Here is a 14926-nt window from a genome sequence, read left to right as displayed (position 1 = left end):
ATTGGTATCAAGGCTCAGGAGAAGACCCAGATGCAGGCAGTTTCGAAGTAACAAAAGTTTATTACAGAAACAGGGGGGCAGGCAAACGACAGGTCAATGCCAGGCAGAGGTCAGTAGTCCAGGGGGGTGTGACAAGGTACAGAACGGCAGGCAGGCTCAGGGTCAGGGCAGGCAGAATGGTAAAAACCGGGAAAGCTAAAAAACAGGAACTAGAGAAAGACAGGAGCACAGGAAAAACAGCTGGTAGGCTTGACAAACAAAACAAACTGGCAACAGACAAACAGAGAACACAGGTATAAGCACACTGGGGATAATGGGGAAGAAGTGTGACACCTGGAAGGGGGTGGAGACAAGCACAAAGACAGGTGAAACAGATCAGAGTGTGACAATTGGGGGGATATAGTTTCAGTTTCAATGCATATTATGTGTGAGTGAGCAGTTGATGGAGTGGGTGTGAGTGTGCATAGAGGTCAATAGGTCAATAGGTCAATAAAGATACAAGGTTAACTTAGATAGTCCATGTAGCTATTTTCAACCTCCTGAGGGGGAAGAGGTGCATTTGCACCTTCTTCACGACTGTTCGCGTGTGTTTTGACCATTTTAAGCCTTTAGTGATTTGGACACCGAGGAACTTGAAGCTCCCGACCTGCTCCACTGCAGCCCCGTCGATGTGGATGGGGGGGTGATTGCTCCCCCATTTCCTGTAGTCCACGATCAGCTCCTTGGTCTTACTGACATTGAGGGAGATTTTGTTACTCTGGCACCACACTGTCAACTCACTGACCACCTCCCTGTAGGCTGACTCATCGTCACCGGCAAACTTGATGATGGTGTTGGAGTTGAGCGTGGCCACGTAGTCGTGGGTGAACAGAGAGTACAGGAGGGGACTACACACCACTGTGGGGCCCCTGTGTTGAGGGTCAGTGTGGTCAGAGGTGATGTTGCCTACTCTCACCACCTGGTGTCGCCCCGTCAGTCCAGGATCAGTTGCAGAGGGAGATGTTCATTGTCCTAAGCTTGGTGACAAGCTTGGAGGGGACAATGGTGTTGAATGCTGAGCTGTAATCAATGAACAGCATTCATTCATTCATTCATTCAACATAGGTATTCCTCTTATGTAGGTGGGTGTTGGAAGTGTCGAGAGCAAATGAGATTGTGTCATCTATGGATCTGTTTGGGCGGTATGCAAATTGGAGTGGGTCTAGGGTGTCTGCGATGGTGGAGTTAATGTGTGCCATAAACAGCCTCTCAAAGCACTTCATGATTACAGAAGTGAGTGCTACAGGGTGGTAGTCATTGTGGCATGAAGCCTTAGAGTTCTTAGGGACAGGAATGATTGTGGTCATTTTAAAACATGTTGGGATTACAGAGAAGAGGTTGAACATTTCAGTGAATATGCCTGCCAGCTGTTCTCTGCATGCTCTGAGAACGCTCCCTGGATACTTCCTGTTTGAGTTTCTGCTTGTTAACAGGAAGCAGGAGTACTATGGAGTCATGATCTGATTTGCCGAATGGTGGATGAGGAAGGCCTTGTATGCTTGCTTGTGGGTAGAGTAACAGTGGTTGATGGAATTTGGGCATCACGTGTCTTAGTGATGCGGAGATAACATCGCCGAAAAGCAGCCCCTAGATGTAGGTTTTCTTGCTTATAGCCTTGTACAGTTCGTTAAGCCATAGGCCTGATCTGGGGGGGGGGCTATATAGGGTGTGGCCAGGGTTGGTTTGGGGGAGTGTCGACTGGTTGGGGTGGAGGTGTGGTTGGTGGTGCTGTGGTCTGGGTGTAGGTCCTTGTTAGGGCTTGGTAATTGTGGAGGAGGAATGAGGCGCAGGAACCAGCGAACACAGGGTAGTGGTGTTTTTAATATACACTCACCAAAAAAAACAAATGTTCCCACACACAGGGGAGAAAATACATGCGGCGTACAACAACGTCGACATGAACACAAGCCGTCACACAAGAAACAATCATTAATCCCGCACGAACAGGAGCGGGCCAGCTAAACTAAATAGCCCCTCTAATGGCTAATTGACCACAGGTGTCACAAAATAAAAAAAGGGAAAAGCAAAAGGGAATCGGTGGCAGCTAATAGGCCGGTGACGACGACCGCCGAGCGCCACCCGAGCAGGAGGGGGCGCCACCGTCGGTGGGAATCGTGACAGTACCCCCCTCCTGACGCGCGGCTCCCGCAGCGCGCCGACACCGGCCTCGAGGTCGACCCGGAGGGCGAGGGGCAGGGCGATCCGGACGGAGGTGGTGGAACTCCCTCAACATAGATGGGTCCAGGACGTCCGCCGCCGGCACCCAGCACCTCTCCTCCGGGCCGTACCCCTCCCAGTCCACGAGGTACTGTAGGCCCCTCGCCCGGCGTCGCGAGTCCAGAATGGCCCTTACGCTGTACGCCGGGGACCCCCCGATGTCCAGAGGGGGCGGAGGGACCTCCGGCACCTCATCTTCGTGAAGGGGACCAGCTACCACCGGCCTGAGGAGAGACACATGAAACGAGGGGTTAATACGGTAATAGGAAGGGAGTTGCAACCGATAACACACCTCGTTTATCCTCCTCAGGACTTTGAAGGGCCCCACACACTGCGGCCCCAGCTTCCGGCAGGGCACGCGGAGGGGCAGGTTCCGGGTCGAGAGCCAGACCCTGTCTCCCGGTGCGAACACGGGCGCCTCACTGCGGTGGCGGTCAGCACTCCTCTTCTGCCGCGCACTGGCCTCCTTTAGTGAGTCCTGGACGGCTCTCCAGGTCTCCTTGGAGTGCTGGACCCAGTCCTCCACCGCAGGAGCCTCGGTCTGACTCCGGTGCCATGGTGCCAGGACCGGCTGGTAACCTAACACACACTGAAAGGGTGATATGTTAGTAGAGGAGTGGCGAAGTGAGTTCTGGGCTAACTCAGCCCAGGGAATATACCTCGCCCACTCCCCTGGCCGGTCCTGGCAATACGACCTCAGGAACCTGCCCACCTCCTGGTTCACCCTCTCCGCCTGCCCATTGCTCTCGGGGTGATAACCGGAGGTCAAACTGACCGAGACCCCCAGCCGCTCCATAAACGCTCTCCAGACCCTGGATGTGAACTGGGAACCTCGATCAGAGACAATGTCCTCCGGCACCCCGTAGTGCCGGAAGACGTGGGTAAATAGGGCCTCCGCAGTCTGCAGGGCCGTAGGGAGACCGGGCAATGGGAGGAGACGGCAGGACTTAGAGAACCGATCCACAACCACCAGAATCGCCGTGTTCCCCTGAGAGGGGGGAAGATCTGTCAGGAAGTCAATGGACAGGTGCGACCATGGTCGTTGTGGAACGGGGAGGGGCTGTAACTTCCCTCTTGGTAGATGCCTAGGAGCCTTACTCTGGGCACACACCGAACAGGAAGAGACATAGGCCCTCACGTCCTTAGCTAAGGTGGGCCACCAGTACTTCCCCCTTAGACTCCCCACTGTCCTCGCCTCACCAGGATGACCCGCAGTAGGTAGCGTGTGCGCCCACCGAATCAAACGATCACGAACACCGAGCGGCACATACATGCGCCCCACGGGCACCTGCGCAGGCGCAGGTTCCAACACCAATGCCCGCTCGATGTCCGCGTCCACCTCCCATACCACAGGTGCCACCAGCCTAGACGCTGGAATGATGGGAGTTGGATCGATGGGCCGGTCCTCCGTGTCATAGAGACGGGACAGCGCGTCGGCCTTAGTATTTAGGGAACCCGGTCTATAGGAGATGGTAAACCTAAACCGGGCGAAGAACATGGCCCACCTCGCCTGACGTGGATTCAGTCTCCTCGCTGCCCGGATGTACTCCAGGTTTCGGTGGTCGGTCCAGATGAGAAAGGGGTGTTTAGCCCCCTCAAGCCAGTGCCGCCACACCCTCAAAGCTTTAACCACTGCTAGCAACTCCCTGTCCCCCACATCGTAGTTACGCTCCGCCGAACTGAGCTTCTTCGAAAAGAAAGCGCAGGGGCGGAGTTTCAATGGCGCACCCGAGCGCTGTGATAGCACGGCACCCACCCCAGCCTCGGATGCGTCCACCTCCACTACGAACGCTAAAGACGGGTCCGGGTGCGCCAACACGGGTGCGTCGGTGAACAGCGTCTTCAATTTCTTGAAGGCTCCGTCCGCCTCCGTCGACCATCGCAAACGCACCGGCCCCCCCTTCAGCAGTGAGGTAATGGGAGCCGCTACCTGGCCAAAACCCCGGATAAACCTCCGGTAGTAATTGGCAAAGCCTAAAAACCGCTGCACCTCCTTCACCGTGGTTGGAGTCGGCCAATTACGCACGGCCTTAACGCGGTCACACTCCATCACCACCCCCGTGGTGGAAATGCGATAACCCAGAAAGGAGACGGCTCGTTTGGAAAACTCACACTTCTCAGCCTTAACGTATAGGTCATGCTTCAGCAGTCTACCAAGCACCTTGCGCACCAGGGACACATGCGCGGAGCGGGTGGCGGAATATATCAGAATGTCATCGATATATACAATCACGCCCTGCCCGTGCAGGTCCCTGAGAATCTCGTCAACAAAGGATTGAAAGACGGCTGGAGCATTTTTCAACCCATACGGCATGACGAGGTACTCATAATGGCCCGATGTGGTACTAAAGGCGGTTTTCCACTCGTCTCCCTTCTTGATACGCACCAGGTTATACGCGCTCCTGAGATCCAGTTTTGTGAAGAACTGCGCTCCGTGAAATGATTCCACTGCCGTAGCGATGAGAGGTAGTGGGTAACTAAACCCCACCGTAATAGCGTTTAGACCTCGGTAATCAATGCACGGACGCAGACCTCCCTCCTTTTTCTTCACAAAAAAGAAACTCGAGGAAGCGGGTGAGATGGAGGGCCGAATGTACCCCTGTCCCAGGGATTCCGTGACATATGTCTCCATAGCCGCCGTCTCCTCCTGTGACAAGGGGTACACGTGACTCCTGGGAAGCGCAGCGTTAACCTGGAGATCTATCGCACAATCCCCCTGTCGATGAGGTGGTAATTTAGTCGCCCTCTTTTTACAAAAAGCGATCGCCAAATCGGCGTATTCGGGGGGAATGCGCACAGTGGACACCTGGTCTGGACTCTCCACCGACGTGGCACCTATGGAAACTCCTAGGCACCTACCTGAACACTCCTCTGACCACCCCTGGAGAACCCCCTGTTTCCACGAAATACGGGGATTGTGACCAGCCAGCCAGGGGACCCCCAGCACCACCGGAAACGCAGGCGAGTCAATAAGGAAAAAACGAATGCGTTCCTTATGATTCCCCAGCGTTACCATGTCCAGTGGCACCGTAGACTCCCTGACTAGCCCTGACCCTAATGGTCGGCTATCTAGGGAGTGCACGGGGAAAGGAGAATCTATCGGCACCCGCGGAATGCCCAGCTTAATGGCAAGTCCACGGTCCATAAAATTCCCAGCTGCGCCTGAATCGACTAGCGCCCTATGCTGGGAAGAGGGAAAAAATTTAGTAAACAAAACAGGTAAAAACACATGACCAACAGGGGGTTCTGGGTGAATCTGGTGCTGACTCACCTGAGGTAACCGAGAAGTGTTCTGCCTACCATCTCGACTCCCAGACTGGCTCCTCCGGCACCGGTCGGCCGTGTGTCCTCTCCGACCACAGCTGGTGCAGGAGGAGCCACCTCCTCCGGTGCCCCTTGGCACGGCCCCCCCTACCTCCATAGGGGTAGGGGCGGGGGTGCACGGGGGTGGAACGGGCAGGACCCTCTCCGAACGCCCGCGGGCAGCCAGCAAGTTGTCCAGTCGTATGGACATATCTATCAGTTCGTCCAGGGACAGAGCTGTGTCCCGACAGGCCAGCTCCCTGCGGACGTCCGCCCGGAGACTGCAGCGGTAGTGGTCTATGAGGGCCCTGTCGTTCCACCCCGCCCCAGCAGCCAAGGTCCTGAAGTCCAGCGCGAAGTCCTGGGCACTCCTCGTCTCCTGCCTGAGGTGGAACAGCCGTTCACCCGCCGCTCTTCCTTCCGGAGGGTGGTCGAACACGGCCCGAAAGCGGCGGGTGAACTCCGGGTAGTGGTCCCTCGCCGAGTCTGGACCGTTCCAGACCGCATTAGCCCACTCCAGAGCTCTGCCCGTCAGGCAGGAAACGAGGGCACTCACGCTCTCCTCCCCCGTGGGAGCAGGTCTAACGGTGGCCAGGTACAGCTCAAGCTGGAGCAAAAACCCCTGGCACCCAGCCGCCGCCCCATCGTACTCCCTCGGGAGCGCCAGACGAAGCGCGCCAGAGCCAGACGTCATGGGAGGCGAAGATGGCTGTATCGGGGCAGGTGGAGGTGGAGAGAGGATACCACTTCTCTCCCATCTGTCCATCCTCTCCATCATCTGGTCCATTGCCGATCCGATGCAATGGAGGACTGTCGTGTGGTGGAGTACGCGTTCCTCCATCGAGGGCAGAGGAGTGGCCGCTGCTCCCGCTGATTCCATGCCTTCTATCGTGGTGCGGGATTCTGTTAGGGCTTGGTAATTGTGGAGGAGGAATGAGGCGCAGGAACCAGCGAACACAGGGTAGTGGTGTTTTTAATATACACTCACCAAAAAAAACAAATGTTCCCACACACAGGGGAGAAAATACATGCGGCGTACAACAACGTCGACATGAACACAAGCCGTCACACAAGAAACAATCATTAATCCCGCACGAACAGGAGCGGGCCAGCTAAACTAAATAGCCCCTCTAATGGCTAATTGACCACAGGTGTCACAAAATAAAAAAAGGGAAAAGCAAAAGGGAATCGGTGGCAGCTAATAGGCCGGTGACGACGACCGCCGAGCGCCACCCGAGCAGGAGGGGGCGCCACCGTCGGTGGGAATCGTGACAGTCCTCTGGGTGCTGCTCCGGGGGGGAGTATCGCAGGTCTGGGAGGGAGGCTTGCAGGTCTGTTGCTCCAGTGTGAGGTGCTGGGGCTGTGGTTGAATGCAATGTCTTTCAGGGTCCTGGCAGGGGGAGACCATGGCCAAGGGGGAGACCATGGCCTTGTAGAAGTGTGCCTAGTCATAGAGGCCGTCCCAATCCAGGGATGCGGTAATGGGCCAGGTAAACATTTGTTTCGAGGTACAATCATGGGAAATGCTTGCATTCACCCTCTGTATGGTGGCAGGGTGAACGTCTTTTCATGGTAGCAGGGTGGAGATGACCACTCATGTGTTAGGGAAAGTGGAAGAAGCTTTTTCAATCACTCCCTTGAGTGCTGTGGCCACTCTTTCCTGCTGGGCCCTCAGGTCGTTTGTGCCTGTGTGAATTATGATGTGGCTGGGGGACCCTAGTCAGTCCTCTGACAGCAGCTCCAGGGCACGCAGGGTGTTTGGACACCACCGTTTATCCACTTAGTGTTTAGGAAAGAGTTTGTTTTCCTGCACAAATGTCCCATTTCAGTCTATTAGCTGCATCAAGCTCTGGCTTTTGTGTGCCCTCAGTGGGTGTGGGTGGGGGGGGGGGGTTATCAGGATGGCTATCAGGGGGGCTGACAGGGAGTGCTAGGAGGAGGGATCTGATGGGTTGGTGGGTCCTGTCTTGTCTGTCCTGCCTGTGGTTGGGGTTTGAAATGGTCTGTTCTGTTGGCTTCTATTGGGGGATGGCCAGCTCTCTCATGAGTTGTTCATTGTCGCACCTCAGCTTTCTCCTCTCCTCCTCCAGCGGGTCAGTTTTTCCCCTCCCTCCTGTTGGAGTTTCGTCACCACAGTCCAGAGTGCAGACACATCTCTCTCCCTCTTCAGCTCTCCGGGTCCGGTTGAGGGGTGTTGTTGTGCTGAGTTTCTCCCCTGGGTTAATACAGTCTCTCTTGACAGAGGGGTAGTGTGCTCTGATAGCACTGCGCCAAGCCAGGAGCTGGTCTGCGTGAAAGATGAGGTTACCTTTCCATTCTTGTAACAGTCAGCAAATAGTGTCTCAGGATTTTCCTTGAGGAGCTTATCTTTTTACCTTTTACGTGCAGCATCATTTTTTCTTCTTCTGGGGAAACTGTACTTTGATGGCCTCCGCATAGGGGTGTGAGGCCTCTTCATTTGGGTGGGGGAGATTGCAATACTTTGCTGCCATTGTATTCAAGGTCATTCACACCTCTCACGTCACACTTTAGGACAGGACTTCTGTCCTGTACTAACTTCATAAAGGAAAATATAATCTTATATTAAGATATCTAGACATAATTACAATATTTTTATTTTGCTTCTAGTCCTTGGAAGTAGCTACAGATTGAGCATCTAGTCACCCACTTGCTGGTTATTGTTTTACTGGGTAGTCCTTGGCAGTCTTTGGCAGTAAGAATCCAATTAAAGGTTGTACGGTTGAAGTTTTGACTCTCTCTCTCCATCCCTCCATCCCTCCCTCCCCTCCCCCGTCCCACTCCCCCTCTACTCTGACGACCAGTGCCCCTTGGGCCATGCTGTGCTTGCTGAAGCGCTATGCTGTGAGTGAGCGAGAGCGTGGCCCGCCATCAATAGGGGTGAGTTACACAGGTCAGAGGTTCAAACGCAGGTCACAGCGTCACTGCAACACTCTACGCCTCTACCCGAGTGTTCCTGGGTGTGATTGTGTGTGTCTACTTGTTTTCCTACCCCAGTGTCCTGAAATTCACCCCGATGTCCTAACAATTCACCCCAATGTCCTAACAATTCACCCCAATGCCCTGACAAGGTGGGAAAACAAGTCAGGACTTTTTGCATTACTGAATTTGTTCAAATGCTATTTTAAGCTCAAGGGTTAGGTTTAAGGTTTTGGGATTAGGGTTAAGGGTTAGGGTTTTGGGGGTTAAGGTTAAGGGGTGGTGTCACGTCCTGACCATGGAAAGCTTTTGTTTTCTATGGTAGAGTAGGTCAGGGTGTGACAGGGGGTTTTGTCTAGTTTATTTATTTCTATGTTGGTTCTAGTTTCTTTTTTCTATGTTGGGTTTTGTCTAGTTTATGTAGTTCTATGTTGGTTCTAGTTTCTTTTTTCTATGTTGGGTTTTTTGTATGATTCCCAATTAGAGGCAGCTGGTTATCGTTGTCTCTAATTGGGGATCATATTTAAGTTGTTGTTTTTCCCACTAGTGTTTGTGGGAGATTATTTTGAGGTAGTGTATGTTTCACCTCTTCGTCACGGTTTGTTATTTTGTTTAGTAGTTTATTTGTATGTCTTGCATAGTTTCACTGGTATAATAAAATGTGGAACGATACACATGCTGTGCCTTGGTCTCCTTCGTACGACAACCGTGACAGTAGGGTTAGGGTTAAGGTTTACGGTTTAGGGAAAATAGGATTTTTAATAGTCAAACACTTTTACTTCACAAAAAGTACTGAAATGTTACGAAAAATAAAGCTGTGTGTGTGTTTGTGTGTGTAGCTTATCATTCATGCCAACATGTGTTTACTGACTGTGGCTCAGCACCCAGGGTTCAATCTCTTGACTGGGCCAGTTTCCAATTAACATGCAATTAACATGTAATTAACATGCTGATGAGGGCACGTCAGAGACAGTGACTCTCAGATACATTGGCCTGTGTTGTCTACTCTGTTCATCAGTGGATTTATACTGTATTTAGTAGCCTAACTTTACTGTCATATGAAAGATATTACAAGATACTGGCATAAGATAATGAATAGTAGGAATAATCATAATCACATCTTTATTGTCATTATTACCATTATCAATATACAGGTAACTGCCTAAATAAAATAAACACTTGAGTAAATGAGGGAGACACAGTATATTGAAAGCAGGTGCTTCCACATGGGTGTGGTTCCTGAGTTAATTAAGAAATTAACATCCCATCATGCATAGGGTCATGTATAAAAATGCCCAGTTGCCCATTATTTTGGCTACTATGGCTAGAGGAATAGATCTAAGTGACATTGAAAGAGGTGTCTCAAAGGAGCATAGTGGTTTTTTTTAACCTTTATTTAACTAGGCAAGTCAGTTAAGAACAGCTTCTCATTTACAATGACGGCCTACACCGGCCAAACCCTAACCTGGACGATGCTGGGCCAATTGTGCGATGCCCTATGGGACTCCCGATCATGGCTGGTTGTGATACAGCCCGGGGTCGAACCAGGGTCTGTAGTGACGCCTCTAGCACTGCGATATAGTGCCTTAAACCACTGTGCCACTCGGGTTTAAAGTGTGTGTGTGTGTGTGTGTGTGTGTGTGTGTGTGTGTGTGTGTGTGTGTGTGTGTGTGTGTGTGTGTGTGTGTGTGTGTGTGTGTGTGTGTGTGTGTGTGTGTGTGTGGTGGGCAGTCACCAGATCTCAATTTAACACTTACTGGAGGATCTGGATGGGTCCTGAGAGTGCGTTTTCCTCCCCAAACCATCAAATGTTGGAATTTCTTGTGGAAGAATGGTGTCACATCCAACACCCTATTAAGACACTTTGTTGGTTATGGTTGACATTCATAGAGTGCTGTTCAAAAGATTGTGATGACAGTGGAGATGGAGGATGCCCTCGTCATGTGTGAGGTGGTTGTTGTGTTCTGAATGGCCACCTAGTGGGCAATGTGGAATGTTCTGGCCATGGATACAGGACAAGACAGGGATCCATTGGGACAACATCTACCATAATGCTGAATACAGCTTAGCGTTGAATCGATTATTAAGAGTGTAGTGTACAATAAATATTTTGTAACTAACTAATCATCATATGAAATATTTTCACCCAGCGAAAGGCTGGCAGTGGTTTCTGTTTGAGGTAGAGCACAATGTGTCAGAACAGTCATGCCAGTAGTGAAAGGAGGAGCATTGGGTAGCAGAGACAGGGCTGCAAACTCTCACATTCTGTAGTCACCATCTGAAAATTACTTAGAAATGAGTAACAGCGAAATGTCATTATGATTTGTTGTTAATAATTATGTACTAAGAATTACTTATCATAATAAAACTTTGGTGGTAGCATATATATGTCCTATTTTACACATATACAAGTATGTATTATACAAGTGTGTATTATACACGTGTGAATTGGAAATGGGTTTTTTGCATAGCTCAACTCTCTCTGAGAGACCCTCATAGAGTGGGTCCACGGCCAGGGAATTACTTATTACGCATTTCAAGTAATTATCAAGTATTTTATTTATTTATATACATAAGTAATTATATTATAAATACCAAATGAGTGTAAAATAAAGGACTGTAAAATAAAACTAAATAGTTTGTTTGCTGTACAGCTGAAAGCTAGGGCTGACTCAGAGCCTGTGATGAAGATGCCTAACAGAGAAGTGAGAATTATTCATACTTTTGATTCCGCGGCGTTGCTCTAAATTATAACAGCGTTAAGGCTAAATGTAATTAATATGTTATTGTCTGAGGTGAAATGTTGTTGAAAATGTGTTGAACAGCACAGCTTCTCTTTACTCAGTTCCTGTTTACTTTTTAAGGGACACACACTCTGCAGGTGTGAGGCCGGTTGGACGCACTGCCAAATTCTCTAAAGTGACTTTGGAGGCAGCTTAAGGTTGAGACATTAACATTAAATTCTATGGAAACAGCTCTGGTGGACATTCCTGCAGTCAGCATGCCAATTGCACGTTCTCTTAAAACTTGAGACATCAGTGGCATTGTGTGGTGTGACAAAACTGCACATTTTAAAGTGGCCTTTTATTGTCCACAGCACAATGTGCCCTTGTGTAACGATCATGCTGTTTAATCAGCTTCTTGATATGCCACACCTCCAAGGTGGATGGATTATCTTGGCATTTTGTGCACAACATTTAAGAGAAATAAGCTTCTTGTGTGAATGGAACATTTCTGGTATTTTTTATTTCAGCTCATTAAACATGGGACAACACTTTACATGTTGCGTTTATTTTTGTTCAGTGTGATTGTATTACATACTGCAAATAATGAATTTGAAAACAATACATTTTGCAAAACATTTTATTGAATATATTTGTCATATTTGTGTGTACTTTTCATTGATGTACTTTTCATTCTAATTTATTGTATTTGAGAGGGTGTTGTGCACACTAGTATGACATTATAAAAGTGGATACTTTTGTATATATAGCGTATATTTGTATGTGGACACCCCTTCAAATTAGTGGACTCGGCTATTTCAGCCACACCTGTTGCTGACAGGTGTATAAAATCGAGCACATAGCCGTGCAATCTCCATAGACAAACATTGGCAGTAGAAATGCCTTACTGAAGAGCTCAGTGACTTTCAACATGGCACCATCATAGGATGCCACCTTTACAACAAGTCAGTTTGTAAAATAAGGGCTATTACTCTGAAGTGGAAACATCTAGGAGAAACAATAGCTCAGCCACGAAATGGTAGGCCACACAAGCTCACAGAATGGGACCGTGCAGAAGAACGTAAAAATCGTCTATCCTCGGTTGCAACACTCACCACATACATGGATTTTGTACTGTATATATGTGGTAGTGGTGGAGTAGGGGCCTGAGGGCACACAGTCTGAATGTATTTGAATGTTTTTAAAATTGTATAAACTGCCTGAATTTTGCTGGACCCCAGGAAGAGTATGGGATATTTCTTATGGTGATCCATAAGAAATACAAACTAAATACAAATACTACGAGTTCCAAACTTCCTCTGGAAGTAACATCAGCACAAGACCTGTTTGTCAGGAGCTTCATGAAATGGGTTTCCATAGCCGAGCAGCCGGACACAAGCTTAAGATCACCATATGCAATGCCAAGCGTCGGCTGGAGTTGTGTAAAGCTCGCCACCATTGGACTCTGGAGCAGTGGAAACCCATTCTCTGGTGTGAAGAATCACGCTTTCCCATCAGTCAGTTCGACGGATGAATCTGGGTTTGGCGGATGCCAGCAGAACGCTATCTGCCTGAATGCATAGTGCCAACTGTAAAGTTTGGTCAAGGAGGAATAATGGTCTGGGTCTGTTTTTCATGGTTTGGGCTAGGCCCTTTAGTTCCAGTGAAGGGAAATCTTAACACTTCAGCATACAATGACATTCAAGACAATTCTGTGCTTCCACCTTTGTGGCAACAGTTTGGGGAAGGCACTTTCCTGTTTCAGCATGACAATGCCCCCATGCAGAAAGCTAAGTCCATACAAAAATGTTTTTTGGAGATCGGTGTGGAAGAACTTGACTGGCCTGCACAGAGCCCTAACCTCAACTCTATCGAACACCTTTGGGATGAATTGGACTGCTAGCTAGGCCTAATTGCCCAACAGCAGTTCCCAACCTCACTAATGCTCTTGTGGCTGAATGGAAGCAAGTCCCCGCAGCAATGTTCCAACTTCTAGTGGAAAGCCTTCCTAGAAGATTGGAGGCTGTTATAGCAGCAAAGGGGGACTAACTCCATATTAATGCCCATGATTTTGGAATGAGATGTTCGACGAGCCGGTCTCCACATACTTTTGGGCATGTAGTGTATTTATTCAGAAAATAATACATGTATTGATTTACAGTATATATGATATGTTGAATGAAATGACTTAAATATGAAAAACATGTCTAACATGCAACTCCCCAACCCATATATAGCACATTGTTGTTCTAACAGTTGAAGTATCACTTGTTGAAGTGTGACATTGTTTATTCTTAGTGGTAGCACTGTTTTATAGTCGCTAAATAGAATTCTGCACATAAAGAACAGCAATTTTAAAATTTATTTTTATTTCACCTTTATTTAACCAGGTAGGCTAGTTGAGAACAAGTTCTCATTTACAACTGTGACCTAGCCAAGATAAAGCAAAGCAGTTCGACACATACAACAACACAGTTACACATGGAATAAACAAACATACAATCAATAATACAGTAGAAAAAGTTTATATACAGTGTATGCAAATGAGGTAGGATAAGGGAGGTAAGGCAACAAATAGGCCATGATGGCGAAGTAATTACAATATAGCAATTAAACACTGGAATGGTAGATGTGCAGAAGATGAATGTGCAAGTAGAGATACTGGGGTGCAAAGGAGCAAGATAAATAAATAAATACAGTATGGGGATGAGGTAGTTGGATGGGCTATGGGCTATGTACAGGTGCAGTGATCTGTGAGCTGCTCTGACAGCTGGTGCTTAAAGCTAGTGAGGTGTAACGGCTGTCATCGGAAGAAGACCAAGGTGCAGCGGAGTTAGTGTTCATCATTGAATATTTAATTGAACAACGTGAACACTATACAGAAACAAGAAAAAACTGACAGCCAAACAGTCCTGTCAGGTGCAAACACTAACAGAAACAATTACCCACAAAACCCAAAGGAAAAACATGCTCCTTATGTGTGACTCCCAATTAGCAACAACGAGCTTCAGCTGTGCCTGATTGGGAGCCACACACGGCCCAAAACAAAGAAATACAAAAACATAGAGAAAGGAACATAGAACGCCCACCCAATGTAACACCCTGGCCTAACACCCCCCCCCCCCCCCCCAAGGTGCGGACTCCGGCCGCAAAACCTGACACTGAAGGGGAGGGTCCAGGTGGGCCTTCTTACGGCGGCGGCTCAGGTGCGGGACGTGGCCTCTGCTCCACCCTTGGCGTCGCCCTCTTAGGTGGCGCACCTGGCCGCGCCGAAGGTCTGGTGGGCGACCCTGGTTGATGGTTGTGCTTGGCTGGCGGGCGACCCTGGTTGCGCCTGGCTGGCGGGCGGCGATGGCTGCGCCCGGCTGGCGGGCGACCCTGGTTGCGCCCGGCTGGCGGGCGTCCCTGGCGGCTCCGGCGGCACTGACCCAGGATTCACCAGGCTGGGGAGATATGAAGGAGGCCTGGCTCTGGGCGCAGGCACAGGACTCACCAGTCTGGCGGGCGGCTCTGGCGGCTCCGGCGGCTCCGGGCTGGGGGGCGGCTCTGGCGGCTCTGGCCCAGGATTCACCAGGCTGGGGAGACATGAAGGAGGCCTGGCCCTGGGCACAGGCACAGGACTCACCAGGCTGGGGAGACATGAAAGAGGCCTGGCCGTAGGCGTAGGCACAGGACTCACCGGGCTGGCGGGCGGCTCTGACTGCTCT

This window comes from Salmo salar, chromosome 19 (assembly GCF_965601325.2).
Source record: "Salmo salar chromosome 19, fSalSal1, whole genome shotgun sequence".
In the NCBI taxonomy this organism is placed as follows: domain Eukaryota; kingdom Metazoa; phylum Chordata; class Actinopteri; order Salmoniformes; family Salmonidae; genus Salmo; species Salmo salar.
This window is presented reverse-complemented; position numbering follows the sequence as displayed.